Here is a 24,520-nt window from a genome sequence, read left to right on the forward strand (position 1 = left end):
ATATGTCTTTAAATCATATAAATTTGCATTTCCTATAAACAAAAAATATAGCTAATTAAGTTATAACTTTCTTACAAATTGAGAGCATACTTACATATATATACACATACATACCGACATATTAAATTCCCACACAAAGCTGCTTTGCAAACTTAAAAGGCCACTCACATCCCAAAAAAAAACACAAACAAACATATATACAATGCAATGTGTCGCATGCCTGTCGCTCATATACATACATACAGCCAAATGTATGTATGGTATGGTTTGTGTATATGTAGCTGCCCAATCAACTTTGCCGTCGCATCATTTTGCTGGTAGCGCCTGTCAGAATGTGTCTTACATTATATTTGGCTAAAATGATTTTGACATGTTCAAGCTAAAAAGTAATAACACAAATATAAGCAGCACAACAAAAACAACAGCTGAAGCAAAAGGCCAAAACAAAACAAAAAACAAAAACACCGGACCAAATTTAATTTTCATGTCAAGTCGGTGGCAGCAAAAATTAAAAGCCATTGCAAAAAATTTATATATGAAGATATATACATATACAAGTAACAACAACAAAGTGTAAACAAAAACAAAAAAAATACGTGAGCAAGTATGTTAATAACATTGTTGACAAATTTTTTACGCTCCGACGCCTCCAACTGCCTGGTTGGTTGTCTCTTCTGCATGTTTTATTTGCTTTGATTTTTGAAAAATTAATCTGCCTTCTACAATATATTTTTTTGTGAACTCTTTGCGTTTTGCTTGTGTATCCGCTAGTTAGATTGTGTATGCTTATTAGGCTATGCACATTTTTATTTATACAAGCATAAACATAACCTAAATATCTAATGTCAAAGTGACATTTTTGTTTCACTCACTTTTATTTAGGGCGCAATTAGTTGTACAAATATTGCTCTTTGCTTTTGTGTCTATTCTTTAGCATAATGCAATACGTAAGATTGGCGCGTACCGGTGACAGCTGTCACATTTGACAGCCGCAAGCATGAGTTGACAATTAACGGCAAATAATGTAAAATGCTAAAATATTTTAGTATTTTATTTATTTAAGAAAATAGAAATGCGACGAAAATGTAAATGTAGCTAACATTTTGCTGACATTTTTTGGTGTTTATAAAGCTAATGTGATATTTTTATAAACGGAAGGGAATATTGCACGAACTAAAATGCACATAACATTTACAAGGTGTTTTATTTAATATATATTTATTTTATAATTTTTGCATTACTACACCTTATGCCAAAGACAGACATATAGTACATATTTTAGTATGCTACAGAAACCATATGTGTTTGAACTGTATTTGCAGTTTTTGTTCCAAAGCACATAAAGCATGGTCACCATAAACGCCCAGTAAAATACAATGTCATTCGGTAGCACTTTTCTTCATGTTAAAGTAATGAAGAAGAACTCCCCGCAAAAACACTTTATCTGGTACAAATTTCGACATTTTCAAATGAGTGAAACAAATTGTTGTTCACGCTAAAACAAATGACATCTACTGAAAATGACGCGAAATGACAGTACCTTTGAAATGAATATAGCCACAGATAAACACGACGCGAAATAATACTAGTAGAGCCCTCTCTCAGAAAACCGCATGAATTAATGTATACACCCAATACTTTTAAATAAATAAGTACTTTTCAAAAAAATTCAAAATTCACCTTTTTCTTTGAACACACCTCGTATATGTGTCACTATGCTGGTACATGGTTTCCTGAGCTTTTATTGTAGTACTAATTGTAGTACAGAAACTATATATCTACCTTAAGCATTATCACATAAAATTTTACATTATATAAAATTTTGGGAAAAAAAAATTCTAAAAGCGGTCGGGACCGGTAAACCGGTACTCTGCTAATTTGTGTTTTTTTACAAACAAAAACTTCTCATAAAATCCATCAGCACATCAAGGCTTCGAGACAATTTATGGCAGAAATTGTAATACCTTTTATTTTCAGACTTGTCAAAATAAACACTTTTCATTATAACAAATTTTACCGTCGGCAACAGTTATTTTTTCCATCTACTTAGCACAAATTCTTGTTAAATCCATTTACAGTTCCTTACTTCTTTGCTCCGTTGTTTGCCTTGTGGTTTTCGACGATTAGGCTGCTCAACATTGTGGCCACCAACTTACATACTCAACGCTCACATCTATATATGCTATGTATGTATATATATGTATGTCAAAACACAAATCCTGATTCGCACTACAAGTAAATATGTAGATCCAAAAAAAAAATACAAAAAACAAACAAATGTAAATATTGAGATATCGGATTATATTGCAAGTGTGTGGCGCGAATGTGAGTTAAAAGGAGCACAAATGACAAAGAAGAAAATAACAACAACACAACTAATACATTTAGAGCATATGTGCATTTCATACATACATACATATATTCATATGTAAATATAAACCAGCAAGGAGCGTGAGTTTGTAGGCAAACACTCCAGCGCGTTTGTTTGCTCCTCGCTGACGGTAGCCAATTTGTAGGCGCTTTGCCTCAGTTTACCGGATCGCTTGCACTTTAAGTGTTTGTTTGCGGTTTTTTCTCAGCCGTATTGAATTTCAACAGCTGTATGTACTTACATACGTGTGACAATCACTGAGTTATATTTGAATGGCTAAGCAGTATGCTCCTATTTATGTGTGTATGTATGTATGTATATATTTTATAGTGTGTCTGATTATTCTTACAGCCAAATATAGCAAAGGCAACTACTGTTTGGGTAGCTATTTGTAAATAATTTTTAGAGATATGATACTTTTATCTGTATTAAGACCTTAAATTAGTGCGAATTGCATATTTTTAGAAAAAATAGAGAATAAACTTTTATTTACCTGCTTCTAAATGCTTTAAAATTTGCAGCTTTGAAAAGACAACTCCATATTTTTCAGAGAATTCAAAAATAATTTTTGCTTCAAATATGATTTATCAACTGTCTGCTATTAATTTTAAATAACAACGAAAAAAACCTTAACTTCGCTTTAATACCCTTCACAATTACATTTGCTTCCATACAAGTACCTTTTTTTTGATCCATCAGTTTTACGCCAGCTTTTCAGAGAGCATTGCTGCGGAATAATAATTTATGCCAAATTTGGCAAAGATATCTTGTTAAATGAAAAAATAAAAAAGTTCTTCCAACAAGAACTTGTTTTTGTTAGATAGTTCAGTTTGTATGGCAGCTATATAGTATAGTGGCCCAATAGCGACGTTTCGACAAATAAGCAAATTCTTGGAGAGAAAAGGTGTGCAATATCTCAAAAACTGAGGGAATAGTTCGCGTATATACAGACGGACAATCAGACGGAGATGGCGAAATCGACTCAGCTGATCATTTATATATATGTGCATATATATTTTAGGGGGTCCCCAACGTTTCCTTCTGGATGTTACAAACTTCGTGGCATATGTACTTAATATACTCTTTTCATTGTATAAAAAAATTGATAGCTTCCGCAAACTACTTGAACAACTTGTTGCATCCATATCAATCTCTACAGTAATATTATCAATACAAAGCTAATTACACAGTTTAATGTCCAGAAAACAAGCACAAAACATGCAATAAAAACAGCAAACGATCACACTAAAGCCGCATATATTGCATACATAACCAGTTACCACACCTTCAAATGCCGCAAGATGAGCTGCAGCAAACGATCAAAACTCACAATTAGCCGGCAAGCGGAGATATCACATAGCCAGATGCTTATCAACATGGAAATCTTGTTAAAGTTGACAACTATAAACACAGTCAACCGCCGGTATATACAAGTATGTAAACAAGCTATCGACCGTTAACTAGCAGCAAATCGAAAACGAAATTCCTTTTCCACGCGCATGCTTATCCTGCACCTTTAGCGTCCCTCTGTCTGCGGTTGTCTATTTCAGCGCGGCGGATGACAATCTTGATGACATTTTAATTTTTCAAAAACTTTTCTACTTGACGACACAAAATACATGCAAACAAACAAACAAACAAACTGCTTTCAATGCTCTCAGAGCTGCCGGAGGACACATTGACCTGAAGCTGTCATATATGCGTGTGTGTGTGTGTGTGTGTAGCACCTTTTTTTCGATATTGTTGGAGATTAAAATCTTAAGAGCCTAAATTGCAGGCTGGCTGACTGTCAGTTCGCCTCAGATGCGCCGATTCTCATAGCAATTGCTTTGCTTGTGCGCGCTTGTGTCAGTGAGTGTTGTTGAGCCAACACCTTTGGCAGATAAGCGTTGCGGTATCACAAATGAAACCGATCTCGGGCGTCTTCTACTGCTTCTGCTTTACGAACATACTCTTATTGTATGTATGTATATAATGCTTATAGCACTTAAATAGCCGATGAGAGTCAGGCGCAGCAATATTGAAATGGTAAGCTATTAGAGAAGGCGGTGTTGACATTCTTCGGATGCGCAATAAGAATGCCTGTACATGTAGACACATACCTTTCACTTGAGGATTTCCGCAAATGCGTTGTGACATTAAGCCGCTGTTGTTGCAAAATTGAAAAGTATTATTACTTTTTTTTTTAAGTATCAGTGTACTTCGCAGCATTAGTGACAATATTTGAGTGTATGAAGTGCTATGTCTTTGAAATTACTCTACATTTTTTTTTCTCCTTTATTAGCAAACCTTTTCGCTATATATATATATATATATATATACATATATGTAATTACATATATACATGTGCATGTGTATGCATATTGGTATTTGTATATTTTTGTTTGTCTGTCGGAAGCATTACCTACTTAACGCCTTAAGCCCTCTCCATAACTGCTCTATATTCAACAAAAAAATATATAAACACGCATATCTATAACTGTTTTGCCACAGCGCACATGATCCTGTTTAGTGTGGTTTTAGAAGATCATCTGCGCAGAATCCCCTTATACATCACGTATGCCGACACTCAAGCACATTCTTCGCATCCAGTTTTTCTCTTTCATACATATTTTTTTTTTTTTACACTCTATCTTTCTATTTGCTTTTTCGCAATTAGCTGGTATCCTTCGTAGCTCGCTCAAGCTATCTAAACTGGCACTACCTGCTTTCTTCGCATTCATCTTCGCAAATATTCACTTCATACTTTTCTTTGCTGCATTGTTCATTGCGTGTTTCCAATTTTAATTCAAATACTTTTTATATGGCTTTATATGGCTTTATATTGCGTATTGTCCTTCCATAGTCCTTCAGCAAAACAAAAAGTACTCAGATTGTGTCACATCCCTTTGTAGAATTGCATAAGGAGTGCGAGAGTGCATAGTAAGGATCATAGCGAAAAATCAGCTTGTAACGAGTCTTTGTTCGGTATCATTTGGTTTTCAGTAACCCACATACTCAACACTTCCTGCTTTCTTCGCACACTTCATTCGTGCGAGTAGCGAAAATTGGCGCATTTGTTTCTATTGAAATCAGATTTGGACTAACTGTGATTTTTCATTGTTATATCTAAAACACATAGATCTTGATTTGCTGTATCTGCATAATACAAGTATAATGAATACAATTTTTTCCTAATTTTTCGTTTGTTATTTGATATGCAATACATTTTTTTTTACTATTATCTTATTTGTATAATTTTTACACCAATATCCATTAGCAATTCTAAAATAGTTTGAAAAATATGCTTTTATAGCTTTTGAATAATTTTGGAACTTCAAATGAGACTGATTAGTGAGCTTCGTGATTATCTTGTTATTTTCCTTCTCACAGTTTTTCTGACGAATTCAAATGTTGATATATGTATGTGTGTATAGAGAATAAAAATTATTATACCCTAAACGGGTTACATTATATTAAGTTTACCGCGAAGTTTGTAACACCCAGAATGTAACCTAAGAGAACTTATGAAGTATATATGTAAATGGAATACTAATTTTCAATTGGAAAGTAAAACAAAATTAATCAAAGTAATGACTATTGCTTTTTACACACTTTGACCACCGTTCTGGCAATTTGTGTATACCATGCCAATAGAAATATTCGTCTTCTGAAGTAAACCAATCAGACAGCAAATTTTTGACTTCTGCGTAGGAATTAAAGTGCTCCACAGCCAATGCGTGTCGATCATCGATGAAAACAAATGGTAATCGGAAGATGCCAAGCATGTGAATACGGCGGGTGGGTAGCAACTCCCAGTCAAAGTTTTACTAAATAAATAAATCAAAAAAAATTTAAAAACTTTTAAGCAAATTAGTTTCAAGCTTAACACTATTATTAATATATTTTAGTATTTTTTATGCGAACTGCTTTAGTAAAATTATGAAAATCGATTTTTCAAAGCTAAACTTTTTTATAAATTTTTCAATAATTTAATTTCTGGCATTGTTTATTATATAAATAAAATATTAGTTGCATACATTGTGCAATAATTTGGTAGGCAATTATACCCCTATAATACTCTAAGGTATACGAGTACCTATTAAAATATTATATATGCTTATTATGCAAACAATTAAATATACCACTAGAACATACAAACGCACATTTCCGCAACGAATTCACAAGCAAAAAAATTAATTTAAACAACCATTAAAATGATAAGTGCAGAAATGTTCTTCAACTAACCTTAAAAGCGCATTCAAAAAAGCAATGTAATAGTGAAAAAGTAAAAAAAAAATATTTCTGTTAGACATTTCTGCGTTAAAAAGTTAAATTATATGGTAAAACGAAATCACCTGCTATCCGCCATTCATATTTGCAAAAGCAATACAAATGGTTAAAATAATGTATAAGTGGGTAATCTACATATTAGCAAACGCATAAAAGCTGCATTTACATGCACACATACATATGTATCTACATGCACACCCATGATTGTCTCGGCAGAACAAAGAGAGTTAACTAAAACACAAGGAAGTTTGGCATAAGAGCGCAGAGCTAAACAACGATTGTAAGTAGTTATTTGTAGTGACTACGATTTCACTATGCACTTCGCTGTTTGCTGTCAAGAACATCTGTAATTCATACACACATACATATGTATATGTCTAAGCAATCAACGAAGCTGGCAACCAGCGCATTGAATGCAAGATTATGTGGAAATTTGTGCAACATATACATATGTATGTGTGTACGTCTTGACTGAGTGAATGAGTGAGTAGCTGGGAGAGGGTGGAGCACAGGAAGGTGCTGCTACGTAGACTTTCCTGCTTGCAATATTCGCACTACACTTGCTTTGTCTTGCGCTGATACTGCCTCACTGTCTGTCGCTTGTCCGCTGCAATATGCTTTCTCTGCTATTGTAGATATATATGTAAATAAATAAATATATATACATACATATACATATGTGCCTGTATATTCATGTCATATATGCATAAGCATGCCGTTTGTTGAGCAAGAGCTTTGCAATTACTCCACTTCGCTGTCGTTGCACGTTGCTAGTCACTTTCAATTGCAGACATGCAGTTGTTGTTGCTATTGCCTTCTTTTCGCTGCCACACAATTTGTATGCTAACATACATATGTATGCATATATACAAACACTTACTTAACTGGCGTTGTTTTGCCATTCCATGAAATGTTGCATAAATGGTCTATCAACGTTTTAGCAACAACAGCACCAATAACCATCATCTTTGCCATGAAGTTAGCTTTGCCGTCAACGGCACTATCTCCACCGTCATGCACAGCCTGTTGTCTGGAAGAAGCAGTCAGTCGCTGCGATGCACTTTTGCCTCAGCAATCGAGTTCTACACAAACTACGAACGACTGCACGCATGCCTACACACAAACACACATACAATTACTATGATACGCCCGCTTCTTTTGCAGTTTAGTGTATTCTTTTTGATATATTTTTTTTTTGCTCGTTTTTCGCGTTGTCTCCTAGCCAGCACTGCTCACACTCTCGCCTGCTTCGAGAGATCAGCACTGTCGTTTACTTTGGAATTTTGTAGTTGTAGTAATTTTATTAATTTAATATTTATTATTAATGATGAATATGACAGACGTGTGCGGCAAACTGGCACTCCACTAGAAATAGTTATACCAACTCCTTAGTCATTGCCATACTTGGTTGGTTGTGGTTATGACTTGGTTATATTTATTTATTTTCTTAGTTTTCGTCATTTTATTGCCCAACTAAGACAATTAGTTTTGTTGGAAATTGGCATTTATGGATGAACACGGAGCAGGTGCTCCATAACAGACACAATCATGGAATCAACGAGGTGGAATGTGGAGAAATGGAATGTATAGTAGAGCTTCCATGTTTGGTTATGGTTGCTTGACTATGCTTATATAAATATATATGTACATGAGAGGACTGAACTATTTCAAACTCTCATATAAATAATCATACTATATGATATGGTACAAGTATTTGATATAAAGAAAATTTAATGTTATTGTTAATTTTAAATAAGGAAGGCTGTCGTCTCTCGTTTCTCAATATTTCAAAATATATTAGAGCTTACGGATTTAAACGAATATAATAATATGAGAGTTTTGTCAACTAATATTTCCTTGGTAAAAGAGAAAAATATTGGAACCAAACAACAACTCTCATAACACTTAAACATGAAAGAAAAGATAATATTCGTGAGAGCTAAAATTTGTTCAGATTTAAGGGGTTACATGGGTTTCACGACTTCAAAAAGCAAACAAAAAAATTTATTGTCCTATTTAATGCTATAACATCTTTAGAACATTGTCCTAAATTGTCAAGTTGATCGCAGTAATAGTTTTTGAGGTCCAGCTTTGAAAAGTTGCGTGCTCGAGGTCAGCTATATAATCACTTAAAACTCTCAAGGCGTTTTTCTCGAAACTATGTTTTCGAAGTCGGCTGTCGAGATTTCTCGCGAACTATTCAACCGATCTAAATGAAATTATAAACAGGTCTTTGAATAATAAATATAATTTACATAAATAATATAATTTACGAAGGATTTTTTTTGTTCAATTACAACTATTTAAAAAAACTAAAAACGTCGAGAAATTTTCGCCAAAAATACAAATATCACTTTATTTGTTTTTTCTCCATCTCCGTACCTAATTAATGGTCTTAGCTCAAACACGGATTTTTTTTCTTTTTACTCTTGATGATCCAGTCAGAATTTCTGCTGTCAACGCGGAGGCATATTTTTTTCGAGGGACTACCGTAAACGACGCCGTAATGAACGATTTTTGAATATTTTCCTTAGAAAATTACATAAAATCTTTATCAAATAGATTTCTATAGAATATAATAGAATAGAAATAAATCAAGATTTTTTATATGAAAAAAAAATTTACGACGAAACCCATGTAACCCCTTAAAAGATATATTATATTTTGTTTATTATTTTTTTTTTAATATTTTTAATAGCTATAATTTTTCTTAAAGATTATATCAAATTTTTCAAGTACAGATTTTTACTAATTTCAAAAATTTGGTATTATATCAAGAAGCTTAAATCAAATTTAAAATGACCATACATAGAACTACAGGTCATTTGTAATGTCAGATGGAGGTTTATTATTAATACGCGCTGAGATTTACGTCGCGCAGGACGTCAACGCTTTTTGCGAAGTTTCATACAGACTTGATATCCAATTTTGATACTTCATTCAGTTCCTTGACAGCGAAGCTCTTTGATATTTAAGCCGAGTTCTAGATAACGCTGGACAGAAGTATAGAATGTGTTCCAGCGTCCCTCTCGAGCCGACTTTTCTGCACTTTCTACATATGTCATCGTTAAAAATGCCCATACGGCTCGCTTGGGATGCCAGTAAGTTGTGACCTGTGACTAGGCGAACAACTGTCCTGCAGTCTTTCCGAGACTGTGTTCTAAGAAAGTTTGCTTGTTTTCCTTCCGCTAACTTGCATATTGTCTTGGCGATCCTGCATGCGCCTAAGGCATTCCAGCTCACACTGGTCAGCTCTTTTTGAAATGATATTCTTTACATCGTTTCTTGCGCTGTTAGCTATCTCAGCAGCTTTGCTGAACACAAAAGCCTTCTGGAAGATACTGCAGTATGCCGGTAGCTTGATGGGTTGGCTAAGGTATAGCTCCGTGCAATAGATCCCGGCGATCACTTCATCAGCCATTTTTAATACTCCATCTATCCTCTAAATAAGATTTTTGTGTCTAAAATCTTGTCTTTAGTTAAGATGACAATTTTGTTCTGTAATCATTCAATTGTAAAGAAACTTTAAACGAAAACTGCGTATTAACTTTTATTTACCCGAGAACAACTTTTCAGTTTTACACGTAGTAATTTCAAACATAGCATAATTATTTTATTATAGTTATAATTTGATATGACTATAATATAATCATAGTGAAATATAAAATCAATGCCCATCAATTTTCCAGTTAACAATTATTTACTCAAGCTATCAAACATATTTAACTGTGCCACCCTCCTTGCAACATCTAATAATTATGAAAAACTGCTTGCATTAATCATTTTCACTACAGTATTAAATTATTCGAGTGTAAAATTCGAAGGTTTTTTCATATGAAAGTTTTCGAAAACTCGCGTGCACACCTCCCTAACCTAACTTTTTGTACGCTCAAAGAAGCAAGCTGCATAATACACATATATATACATATATGATACATACAAACATATTTATATACATATATATATACATATGTACGTATGAATTTATAAATATATGCGAGTAGATACATTGTTGATATTCAAAGTGTAGCCAAATTACCGTCAAAAGTAAATCAACCCAAAACCAAGTACCAAGCCTCAACCCAATTCAGTAACCGTAAGCGGTGGGCCAAACAATAGACAAACTCACACACACGCGCACGCACAGCATTCGAAAATCTCAGTTCATTGAGTCGAAAACGTAGGAAAACCGCATAGAAAATTATGAACGAATGAAGAATGCATAAATGATGGAAAATAAGTATTGAAAATATCAGAGCAGCAGAGCCGAGGGTTTACATATACATATATTTGTTTGCTTGTAAATATATATGATCGGTGTGTGTGGTTGAAACTGACCCCAGTGTCAATTATTAACGTATCACTTGACAATTCGTGTGCAAACAAAATACCAAATGTCAATGCGAAAATGGGTAGGATGAGAATAAGCACGCTAAGGTAGGTAGCGCAGCGCCGCACACAAACACATATACATACATACCTATAAATGTAGGCAAGCAGAGACAGATAGTCGAAAAGTTTTCAACACCAAAACGTTAAATGCAAAAATCATAAATCTCGCTGCCCCTTAACGGTTTTCCAACAACGACAAACAAATTCATAATAAAATATATTTATATACCATTTGGGAGGGGTTGCGCTTCAAGCGGCAAATTTTGTACAAACACATGCACAAGTGTGTATATGAGTGTGTGTGTTTGTTGCGAATGTATGGCAATAAGGTAGGAAATTCATCCCTAACCACTGTTTATTTGAATGTTGCGCAACGTTGCGGATGAATGGTGATTATGAGGCTGATGACAATAAGGATGAGAATGTTGAAAAATGATAGTAGCTCAAATGGCAAAGAGACAACGGCTGGATTAGAAATGGTGAGTGCGAGTTTATGTGCTTATGTTTATGACAGCGGCAAAGCCGAGGAGGTAGCAGACTGCGCAGGATAATAATGAAGTTTAAAATAGTAGTTGATGATAATGAGCATTGTAATTCATACGACACAGCCACACTATATTTGTATGAGTTGTTTTTATTGAGCTGCAATCGCAGTAATGATAATTGTCGCAAATGATAATAATTTCAGTTGTCAGCTTAAAGTTGACACATAAATATACATATATATGAAGCATATGATATGATTATTAAAATACTGCTTGATGGTGGTGTAATGCTGATATGGGCATTAAATATCGAATGATTGCAAAATGAAATCAATCTGGTTTGTTAAAAAATGCATGGCTTGTGCAGGGTTGTGGATGCACATACGAATGTGGAATTGCTAGTAAAACCGAATGCTGTTTGAATTTGTATAACCTGAACAGGGTATGTTAAGATGTTTGAAATATAATAAAAAAATATAAATGATCAGTAAAATTTCCGAATATATTGTTCAGATCGAAACTCTATAAAATATAGCTGCCATACAAACTGAACGATCAAACTCAAGACCTTGTTTAGAAACTTTTTTATTTGTGAAGGGTATTATAATTTTGGTGCAATCGTAGGTAACGAAGTCAAACGCAATATTTTCTAGTGAAATTGATCGTCCTCTTAATTTTGTTGTATTAAAAATTTTTGTTTATAAAAATGGATAGAAAATAAAATATGTTTAGAAAACCTTTAATTATATAAAAGGGTTATAAGTATTTGGAGCATATTTGTATATAATTAATATTGCATATCAATTAATATTTTTCAAATTAAATAATATATTTAAGTTGTCTAAATATTCAAGTTCCAGTTTTATTAGAACTTTTGAATTGATCTTCTTCCTCATGAAATGCATATACCTAAGCTCTCAAACTGTTCACAGGCAAAATACAATGGCAGAAATTAATTTTTCTTTAGTTCATTAAATATCATTTCTCGTTGCTTTTCTAACTCTCCTTATGTTTTGCTATTTAGGGGTTTGGCTTTTCCGGCTTAGCGTAAGCGGCAAAACTGACAGCCACAGTTGAAAAGAAATATATAAAAGACCGAAAGATATTGCGGTGCAAATGTATAATTCTATGGCTAAGCCTCTATACTTGTTTGTCATTTTATTTTTTTGGGGTATTTTCTTTCAGATTTGTGATTATTTTGCAATTGCTTTTTTGATTTGTCAACTGTGACAAAACGATAGCGCAAATTATAGAAATTTATATGTAAATTAAGGTGGGTCAAAGAAAACTTTTAATTTTTTCCCCTTAGATATAGTGAAAAAATCGTCAAAACTTACGAAAAAAAAATCTGCTAAAATTTAAGTTCGTAATAGTAATATTAACAGGTGGCGCATTGTGATTTATGGTTTCTTATCTAAATAATAGAGGAATATTTACATATTTTGTTTGGCTGTTTAATGCATTTACAATTTTTCTTGTAGGAAATTTATCGATCTACAAAATATAGTCAAATATAATCCTTTGCTAAGTCGATTCGTACAAAAGTTTTTCGATGTCAGAGTGCAACCTTAAATCGTAAAAAATAATTTAAAAATTTAAAAAAATTATTTATTAAATTTTTTCAAAAACGAATGTCTTAAAATCAAAAAATATCTTATTTTCTTAGGAAAAAAGTTACAACTTTTTGTACGCACCCTAATGTGTATATATTATAACTATTTGTATATACAAATATAGAAATATTTGTATTTCTTAAAAAATGTTTCTTTAAAAAAAATATTCGTTTTGACAACCACTGAATTTAAATTTGCCAAAATCACCAATCTATGATATTATGCTTTATTTTAGCATAGATTATTCGACACATTGAAAAAAGTATATTTTATGATAATTAATTATTATAATTTCTTAATATCATTAAAACACTTTTTTTATTTTACTCGATTTATAAAATTAATCTTATTTTGTTTTTCTCAAAAAATCGTTACCAATCTGCCCAACATTTAACACTAATTTAAATTATATCCTCTGCACTCTGCCTTCTGCTCGCGACGCTATTAATCTCTGCCACATTTCGCGTGAAACAGCCATTCACCATAGTGTGGCGTGCCAATATATATTATATTTGTGCCTTCACATACCAGCCATACCGCCAGCACCACAGCTCGATCAATTCATTTTGCAAATGCGTATGCACCTATATAATTTATTTTTAAACATTATTTCCTTATTTAACTGCTTAATTTTCTGGTTTGTATATTTCTTTATATATTTCTTTTGCTGAGTCACCATCATCAGTTTTTGCTTGGTAAGCGTTTGCGTGTTAATTAATCAGCGTTGTCATTTTATAGAGCTTTTTTACGTTTAATCGTTTTTTCTTGTTGTTTTTGTGATATGTCACGAAGTGGCAGCTACGGTCACGCCTCCTGTACATTGCTGATTGCATTTACATATGTGCATATGTATGTGTGTGTAGCACATACTGCATGAGCGTTTGGTGGCGTTTTTGTTGTTGTTACATTTTGTCATGGTTGTTAGTGCACTAAAATGTAACGATTGTTATTTATCATGCATTGATTTCATATCGCAGCATTTTGGCGTCGCCAATAAACGATTTCGCTTAATTAAAGCGATGTGTAATTGTAAAGGGCAAAGTTGCATTTTTCACATGTGTGGATAACTGAAAGTGTGTTTGCAGTCATCGGAGTTCGCTGAACTTTGTTTGCGTGATAGCGTCGGTGTGGAATTAATAAAACAAAAAATATGTTTTTTATGTTGTGCTGAAGCGGCAAAGCAAGGGTTTTGATTGTATGATATATTATTTCCAAAAAAATTTGTATTTGTTTATACATGTTATTTTGTTACAATATTGTTTCTTTTTAAATGAAATAATTGGTCCTTCATAAGTGATATGAATTTCAAAAAATCGATTTTTTTGCATATGTGTACATATGTACATATAGCGTATCTACATATATTTGAGAATATTCTGCGAAAATTTGAAGTTGATCCGACAAATAGTTTCAGAGATATAAGCGTTTTTATCAGAATTTTTGAGCTTAGTGCAATCAACTTCCAAAATTTTAAAAGCGTTTTGCTCGTAACGTTCTTTTCAGATTTGGTGAGCAAAAGTCTTTCGAATCAGTTGAGCCGATTGACTTGAAACTTTTACATTTTCGTATATATATACGAAGCAATAAAATTTTTGATAATAATTTCGATAATAGTTTTTTAGGCCGCCATTTTGTCAAAAATCAAAATTTTGACTAGTGCTTCGATCCTAACCAGTATTCATTTATAATAACAACGCATTTTTTTGATTTTTGGATGTGAGATAATTTCAGTAGAAAAATCTTGCTCACCGCCAGACACATTTTGTTTTGGCTCCTTAAGATCGGCTACGGGATTAAGGGAATTCAAAATTTTTCAAAACGATTCAAATTCTGTTTTTTATAAGCATTCATTGACCAAAACACAAAAAACATAGTTTTTCTGACTTGCAAGTGGATACAATCCTTTAAAGAATACTTGCTTGGAACTTCAGTTCCTTCATGACTCAAAAGATATTCACGCGGCTTTTAAATAAAAATATAATCAAATTTAATGTGCTTGTTTACCATATATGGTCTATATGAGTTAACGAATTTTTAATTCATTTAAATTTTTATTTTATTTTTTTCAATTACCGATGTTGCTTTAACAGCAGTCGAAGTACAAGTAATGCTTAATTCTTAACTAATATTAATGCTAACTTAACACTATCGATGACGGCGGCAGTACATCGGCAGCGACGCATAGTATTAGTAGCGTGATTAAGTTTCTCTAATTGTAGTTTGACATTCTTGCAGTGAGTAGCGGTATGGTGGCGTAATGCATTTTGCCAAATCGTATACCTGCATACCTGCACAATCCAGCGCATAATATAATAAACTATGTAACAAAATATACATTTTTTTTAAATTTATACATACATATGTACATATTTACATACATCTTATACACAATATATGCTCAAAATCTACATACATATCGCCTTAAATATTTTCTCATATTCTTATGTATAAATACACTTTTTTTAATACAAGTACGTATGTATTCACAATAATTTCTCAAATATATCTCCTCCTATCTTTATCATATTTACATACATATTCGTGTACGTTTGTAGGTGTAACCCTCCGTTTTCTTTAATCAACAATTTCTTTACTTCATAAATTCAGCGAAAATCACTTTAATATGCTTCAATGTGTTTTTGCGAAAGCCTATAAACGATTATCAAAACAAAGTCAATTTCAGCATAAACATCAACAACATCATTACCAACTTGTTTTTGTTGTTTGCTACCACCACTACAGCAAGCATTAAACAAACAAACAAACACAAAGCGAGTAAAACATGTGAAAAACCAAAATAACATCTCTGGCGCTAGGTTAGTTGCTTGCATGTTGTTGTACAACAACATGAAAAAAGCATATTGCTCCTGTGATGCACACAAAGCACAGTACACACGCATACATGTAGACACAATTTGTCGGCCGAAACGTTCATTTTCTACAAAAGCGTTTTATGCATACACACACAAACACACATCTACGCAGATACATATTCGAAATCTGTCAGTGACAGGCGTATTGGTGTAAATATTGTGGCTGTATGAGGGGAAAATATCATATGCGTTTGCCTTGCGTTGTTTGTGCTTTCGTATGTATGTTCGCCTGTTCTGTATACGCCCCTGCATGTCAGCTCATTCCGTTCAGTAAACTGTTTAAGCATAGGCAACGAAAGGAAATTTTAACCACCGAAAATGCTGCCAACCGCCACCCAAAATCAAATGCTCCGCAAGTACAGAGCAAATCAACCACCCAACAAACGCACACTTCACTCCCTCATTCAACACGCGTCCAACATTATTATTTCGCATTTAGCATAATGGCGCTTGTGCGTTAAAGCTCGCAGCACCAACACAACGGCGTTTGCACATCAGTTTATACGTATGTATGCATGAGTGGAACAGAGTTGCCAAATGCATTGTAAGTAGAGTAAAATATTTTTTAATAAAGTTGACTTTAAATAATAATTGCTAAGCATAAAATTTTATTAAACTAAAGCGTCAAGAAAATAAATATTGTACCATAAAGTGGGCAGAAAGCTAATGACAAGCTGCTGCCACTGTGTCTTGCGAGCTGTGTGGCGCAATCAATTGGTATGAGTGGCATTTTGGTTGCAACATTAAACAACAGTCGCAAAATAGGCTGGTCTGGCCGCCTTCCAGTGCGACAAAAAACGTGGCGACTACGTTTGAGTCTGTTGGCAGCAGCAGCGAAGGTAGTGGGGTAGGTGAGCGAAACGGGCACGCAATATTGAATATTTCTTTATTTTGTCGCCTGCGCTTGGCAGCAACGTAAATTTGTTTATATATAATATATAAAGTTATTATATTCACAAAAAAATACTTACTTACTTATATATATATATATATATATAAATATACAGTTATTTAAATAGGTATGCGACCTTTTTTGGGGGCATATTGCCAACAATGGCGTTCGCGCTGCCACACATTGAAAGCTTTACGTTCATTTGCCGTCGCCATTTCGTCTTTTCTCAATTCAACGGTTTTTTCGGCTCTTCCTTAACTGCAATCTAGCGCTCTATTTTCAGCTGTGGGATTTATTTTATTGAAATATTCAAATGAGATTGTCGATTTGCGGGCCTAAAATGAGTCTTGGCTTTTAACTTTTGCTTTCTCCTTTTACTATGTGCAACTTAAATTTCAGGCGTGTCATTTTAGCCATTGTATGGTGTGCCGTTTTACACATTCAGCGCTACTTTTGGTTTTAAAGTGGCGTTTTTGACAGATATATGCTAAAAATAGAAAATTATATTATAAAAAAAAATTAAAAATAAATATTGCAGTTGCTAGTTGAATAAAATATGTCATGCCGGTATTTGCACACAGCGTATTACTAATAAGTCATCTATTACATAAATGTTTGTATGTAAGATAGATACAAAATATTGTTTTTCAAATACATTTTCTCGGTAATATATAAAATCCGCACAACAAAGGCACCTAAGTAATGTGTCTGGAATTGACATTTTACAAATGGCAAAAATATCAGTGAAATAACTTTTTCATAACGCATGCGTTTTAATGGAATTTCGCACGACACAAAATATATATTATGTATTTTTAAACATTTTATAAGTATGTACACATATTTTTTTATATGTATCCACGCAATCAAATATAAATTGGTAAATTTGATTAAATAATCAAAGTGACAGCCAAGAAGATAAAAAAGAGCAGCTCAAATTCGAATAGAAGCATAAGAAAATTGTGCAAAAACTGTTTTAAGAATATAATATGAGACAGAATACAATAAATAGAAATTAGAAAATTTTTATTTATTGTATGTGTGTTCATATGTATATATCTTTTAAAACATTGTTTATGGCTTTATGAATACTTGTTAAAATTAAAAAAACATGATTCTAAAGTTTGTTAATAAATTTTCAAATAAAATGATAACATGTTTTGTAAAATTCGGCTGCACCGAAGCTAAAAGCTCTTCACAAGTGCATTGATCGATCAGTTTTTATGGCAGCTATATGCTATAGCGGTTCGATCTAAACATTATGTTCGGATATTATAGCGCTTTCGTGAAGATAATTTGTCAAATAAAAAAGCTTTCCATATGAGAATTTGATGTGAATCGGTCAGTTTGTATGACAGCTATATGCTACAGTGGTCAGATATCGGCGATGTCCATAAATGAGCAGCTTCTTGGGGAGAAAAGGATGTGTGCAAATTTTAGATTGATATCTCATAACTGAAAACGAACTAGTTCGGTTATATATAGACGTAGAGAGAATGCTATATTGACTCAGCTCGCCTCACTGATCATTAATATATATGTATATGCGTATTGACTCAGCTCATCTTATGTAGTATGTATATACATACTTTATAGAGTCTCCGAAGTTTTCTTCTGGGTGTTACAAAGTTAATAGTTCCTTGTTCAGGGTATAAAAATAATAAAAAGTTTATTAATACAAAATTTATTTGCGTATTCTTTTTAAAGCTAATATATTTTATATATATTTACATAAACATTTTCCAATACAAAAATTATGCAAAATATTACGCATTCAAAATTTGTATAGCCTGCCATGATTTCAACCATTTCAGCATTAATAAAATGCATAAACACACATTCATATTGATGCATTTACATACTAATCACCGCATAGCAAACAGTCGTGCAGCCAAATAACCAGCCAGAAAAAATACAAAACACAACAATAACAACAAATACATGAAATACACAAAATGGAGCAAGCCGCACTAAAAATTTCCTTAAATGATTTACCAACACTGACATTTGACATACAACGCACAAATACATATGTACATACAAGGCGAGGCAACCCTTATAATCCTAAATGTCATTATATTTGGGTCAAATATGTGTGTAGCTCAAATAATAATTATTACAACAACGCTAACGTTAACTGTAGCAAAAATATATTACCTTATATTCTTGTCAATGTTTTATTTTGGTTACACTTAAATACCGTAATAAATGAATTTGTTACGCGCTCTTAAATGTAGTACAAGTCATTTGACGCAAGCTTAGAGCAAAGAGTGAGAGCGCTGTAGCCAGCCAATAAATGAGGGAGTGCTATCAAATGAATGTGTGCATGTACATATACATATGTATAGGCCTGTCAAGCGGTTAATGTGATTTGACAGCGATACATGCTAACAAACACACATGTAAATAAAACGTGCTTGTGGGGTAAAGTGTGAGAGAGAGAGGCGGGTGACTGTTAAATGGCCGTTAAATTGTTAAATTGTGCATGAAAATTTAGCAAATCTGCTGGGATTTCACATTTAAGTGGGGTTAATTTGGGGAAATGGTTAATTAAAATTAATATTAGATGTCAACAAATTGAAGGAGATTATATAGCTGTAAAATGTAAGAAGTATATGGTGAGAAAAAGTTGCACTTGAAATTATTGCAAACAAAAAAAAAAAAAAAAAATTATAATAATAAAATTTTAACAAACAGCAGTCTATCAAATGGTTAAATTAATAATTTTGAAACGAAAATATTTAAAAAGGTTTCTAATCACAGTGAACGATGTAGGTGAACTTATATATGATTATACTTGTATGTAGTACAGCGTGGCTCACGAATCGTGCTACAACAACAAACCGTAATAATTTTTTTTTAATGAATGCAAATTTTATTTTATTTTATGTCATTAATTATTTTTCAAAATTATGGAGCTTAAATTGCTTCCATGCTCAGCCACGCATATGCGATCCCTAATTACAAAATTATTAATTGCGGCCTGAAGTTTTGAGGTCGGGATTGCTTAGATTATCGATTTAATGGACTGCTTCAATTTAGTCAGATTTCTGGGTTTTATTTTGTCTACATCTTGCTTGTCATAACCCCATAAAAAAAGTCTGGTGCAGTTAGGTCTGTGGTAATCTGGCGGCCAGCAAAAAGTGGAGTTTATTGATATTAATTTGTTCTCAAAATTTCGTTGGAGCTCCGCAATAACCGGTCTGGGTATGTGTGCAGTTGCTTCATCTTGCTAAAAAAAAACTCATTCAACATCTTTAAATAACGGTGCCCATTGACAGCTACTTTTGCACCGTTTTCTTCAAAGAGGTATGGCCCTACAACACACATTGATGAAACTGCGCACCACACAGTGACTCGTTCTTGGTGAAGTTCCGTCTTGTGGATTATTTCTGAATTTGTTTCACTCCTCCTGGGCCTCATCAGACATAAACAGGCAATTTATCAAGTTATTGTCTTCTTCGGCAATTTCGATAATTTTTTGGCAAAATTGCAGGCGAATAGACAAATTTAGAGGGCTTAACCGGCTTGTTATTTGAACTATCCATTGTAATGACCGTCTGCTAACTCCAAGTTGCGCCGATAAGTTCCGAGTCGAAACTCTTGGATTTGCCTGAATTGACGATACAACAGCCGCGATTGTTTCTTGAACACAAACATACGGATCTCGATGGTCCGGTTTTCTTGCAATACTTCTAGATTCGGCAAACATGTTCACCAACCTCATAATGATTCATCTAATCGGGGATTGTCGCCAAAATCACGCGTTTATGTACATATGTTCATAAAAAAAAATTCACGAAAAACCAGGCTTACAATGTATGTTTGTATGTATGTATGTACATACCTATAGGTACGTTAGCTATGTATACAAGTATAACGTTTATATGAATTAAAACAAAAAATTCACGAACTTAATAGCCGCAACAGCTCAATTACCTTTTCCCTCGACGTTTATGATTTTCCAGCCAAAACATAATTACAATCTATATACCTATATACATATACGTACATATGTATGTATATGGCTGCTGTTGTATACCACGCTTTTGTATTTACTTTTGTTCGAAAACTTTTCATCCGCTTAAACATACTTAAAAAGGCATAAATTAGTATTAAATTACATGCATGCTACAAGAATAACAACAACGACAACAACAATTACAATAATACCAGTGGCAGACGTCATAAAAATGCAAGTGAGAAAATGTTGACAAAAGCAAAAGCCGCAAGTGGTGAATGGAGCAAAATAGCAACAAAAACCAAATACTGAAAAACTTGGAATTGTGAAGAAGTTGTGCCCCACCCTCCTCCGATACTAAGCCGCTCTTGGCGCTTTTCGCGTGGAATCACAGGCATACGGCACAGCATATTGCTGAGTTTAAAAGTCAAAACAAAAGTGACAGCAGTGGACAAAACGAAAAAAAATGCACACACACAACAGCGTAACCACATGTAGTGACAACAACAACAATAACACCAAACAATAAGCAAGCGAGAAATTCCAACAAACCATTGTGGCTTTTGTCATATTTATTTCGTTAAGCTGGAAGTGTGAAACTTTTCGATTATTGTCGTCAAATGCTATTGATCGGCAATGCAGCTTACACGCGCATGACCGAGCGAGATAGGTATATAGGGCCAGCGCTGATAGTTAAAGCGTTGCAGCGGAAGGCGTCGGAGGTGGTTGGGTAAATGGGTTGCGTGGACTGTCTGCCACGTTCACTGGACGTCAGCATTGACCGTGGCCTTCTTCGTCACGCTAATCCTCAATGTGCGTTGGGTGTATGTATTCAATAATGCAATTGTAAAAACGTCGGACAATAACCGCCCGCAGGCAGTGATAATTTCTTTAAAGCGTACAAATATTTTCAAAAACGAAAACTATTGCGTTAAAAAATAGCTAGGAACCACAAATAAAAACTTCAGTATAATAAAAAAATTGTAACGTTGATAACTTCACTAGCAATTGAACAATTAAAGCTTAAAGAGCTACAAACTACTTTCAAGGTCAAGGTTGAAAATGTTTGTAGTCGATTTGCATAGGGAAGAGGCCGAAACCAGTTTAAGCAGCTGCTGTTATATACATACATACATATGTGCATATATATATTTATAAAATTATTTTCCAAAGCGTTTCTTTACAAAATATATTATAATTAATTTTTCTAAAGCGTCATTTAAGAAAACTGAAATACTGGATTTCCTAGAATTTTTAGCACTTAACGTTTCCTCCTCTTCAATTTTTTTTAACTTCTCAACACTTTAACTCCAATTAAGCTTTCTACTCTGCAACAATCATATAAAGGTAAAATATGCGCTTAAAATTATATTAACGTGTTCGTTATTTAAAATTACCCAGATCTATAAAAAATTAACTCTATTACTGCCTGGATTCCAAATTTTAATGTAGCATAACTTTGTTGCTGTTTTATTTTACAGCCGCACACATATGTGTTATAAAATCACGTATACATAATTACAAAGCAGTTATCGTAAATCCAAAATTTTATTAACTTATAAATTACAACTAATAGGAGTACAAATACCTGTGCTCTTGCGAGAGTGAAAACAAAACGAAAAGCCGACAATTTTAGCCATAAGTGCGCTAGCTTATCCTTTATGCTAACAAAATTCGGTTATGCCTTTTAATAACCTATAAAATAACACATTTCCACATTTTCACACAGTAATTTTTTCCCCTCCGCTCATTGGGTGCGTCAATGGTGTCTGCCCATTGCGTTCGCATAAAAATTGATCCTTCACCTTTTGATTGCACGACATACGTTTGGGGATGTCTATGTACATATGTATGTGTATACTGTGTTTGCTCACTGACCTTTTTACACTTGTCGTCGAGGAAAATGTTTGATAGCCGTAGAATATTTGTAATACTATGAAATAATCACACAATATCCTATCCAGTATATGTTTTGTATGTGTGTGTGGTGTTTTTTTATACCTTGAACCCAGAAGGAAATGTCGAAGACCTTCTAAAATATATATACAAATGTTCCGCGTGACGTGTCGGTTTAGAAATGTTCGTCTGTATATATGCGAGCTAGTTCCTCAGTTTTATCGATTTTATCAGAGGTATTGATCTGAAATTCTGCACACATCCTTTTCTTTCCAAGAAGCTGAACGTTCAAAATCTACAATATCCAAACAAATTATTCAGATTGGATCACTATAGTATATAGCTGCCATACAAACTGAACGATCAAAATCAAGTTCTTGTGTGGAAAAGTTTTTTAGTTGATAAGATTTTTTTTTTGAAATTTGGCATACCTTTTTTTCAGGTTACCGTTACAATTTCTGAATGCTTTACTACTATTTCATATAGCTGCCATACAAACAGAACGATCAAAACCAATTTCTTTTAGACATTTTTATGTGTGAAGGGTATTCTAGCTTCGTTGCAACCGAAGATACTTTTTGTCTTGTTTTTTTTTTTTAATTTTCTTAAATATTTTTTGATTTTGGAAAATTATAACCTTTTTAGTTTTCACTACACGTTTTTCTGTCACTATATTTTAATATCTACATATGTATCTAGGTACTTATGCATTTAAGTATGCGCAGGTTGGCATTACTTGCGTGTATAGCTAGTTGCTCCCTAGTTAAGCAGGTGAGTGCTATTGTCTCACATTTTTCGTCTTCGATAATTTATTGGCCACATTGTGTCATGCCCTTTCTTTCAACTGGCTTGCAGCCCTAAAATAATTCAGAAACATATATGTATATATACAAAGGTAAATGTATTTAATAATCTTATTATATAATTGTTGTACCCCAAGCAGCTCAGTGTTCTTCTTCTACGTTATGTTGCAATAAAACACACCTTCTTCATGCGCGCAATTGTTTTTTTGTCGCTTTTCCTAGTTTGTTTTCACTTTTCATTGTTATTGACTCTTGATCCTGCCCCACATTCAGTTGAGCGTATTTTATGCGCTTTATAGCGTAACATAAATTATGTCAATTTTTTCTATATTTAGTGCTATTGTTATATTATTGTTATGTATTTTTCCCACATGTGTCTATGTGTTACTTTCATAGCTGCGGATTACTGATACCTTTATAAAGGTTCGTGTAAATAATTTTATTATGCCAACAAGAACCGAAATAAATTTAGTTTTATTTCGTAAAAAATGTCAACTATTTACATATTAACCTGAAAGAAAGCACTTTTAAAATCAGCTGAGAGAGCTTATAGTTAGCGTCAAAAAGCTATAATAAATATTTTTCAACAATAATTTCATTTTTAAATAATTTATACCTTCTTCTTAAATGTCCTTAAACTATCAATTGTAAAAAAACCTATTTTCGTGTGCACGTATTCGCTTTTTATTCTCTATCCCTTCACGGCTTTATAAAAAATACCTTGCTGTTAAACACAATTTCGAAACCCACGGACCACCGAAACTGCTTGCAAAAATATGTATATAGCTTTTCTACACATGCAAGCACACACGTTTGCAAACAAAAAGTCAGGGTTATTCTCCTTTTCAAAGTAATAATCAGAAATATTGAACTTTTTTACTTTTTCTTTTTTTTTGTGTGTCGAAAAAACTTTACGCCGCCATAAATTCTGTTCGCCCAGCAGCGTGGCAGCAAAAGTAAAA

The 24,520-nt window shown here is 33.3% G+C and overlaps 1 protein-coding gene across 1 annotated transcript in view; it reads left to right on the forward strand.

The window, feature by feature from the left end:
• Positions 1-24,520, forward strand: part of opa (odd paired) — a 49,970-nt gene that overhangs the window by 21,084 nt on the left and 4,366 nt on the right. The gene's annotated exons all lie outside the window — the stretch shown is intronic.

Source organism: Bactrocera oleae, chromosome 2 (assembly GCF_042242935.1).
Source record: "Bactrocera oleae isolate idBacOlea1 chromosome 2, idBacOlea1, whole genome shotgun sequence".
In the NCBI taxonomy this organism is placed as follows: domain Eukaryota; kingdom Metazoa; phylum Arthropoda; class Insecta; order Diptera; family Tephritidae; genus Bactrocera; species Bactrocera oleae.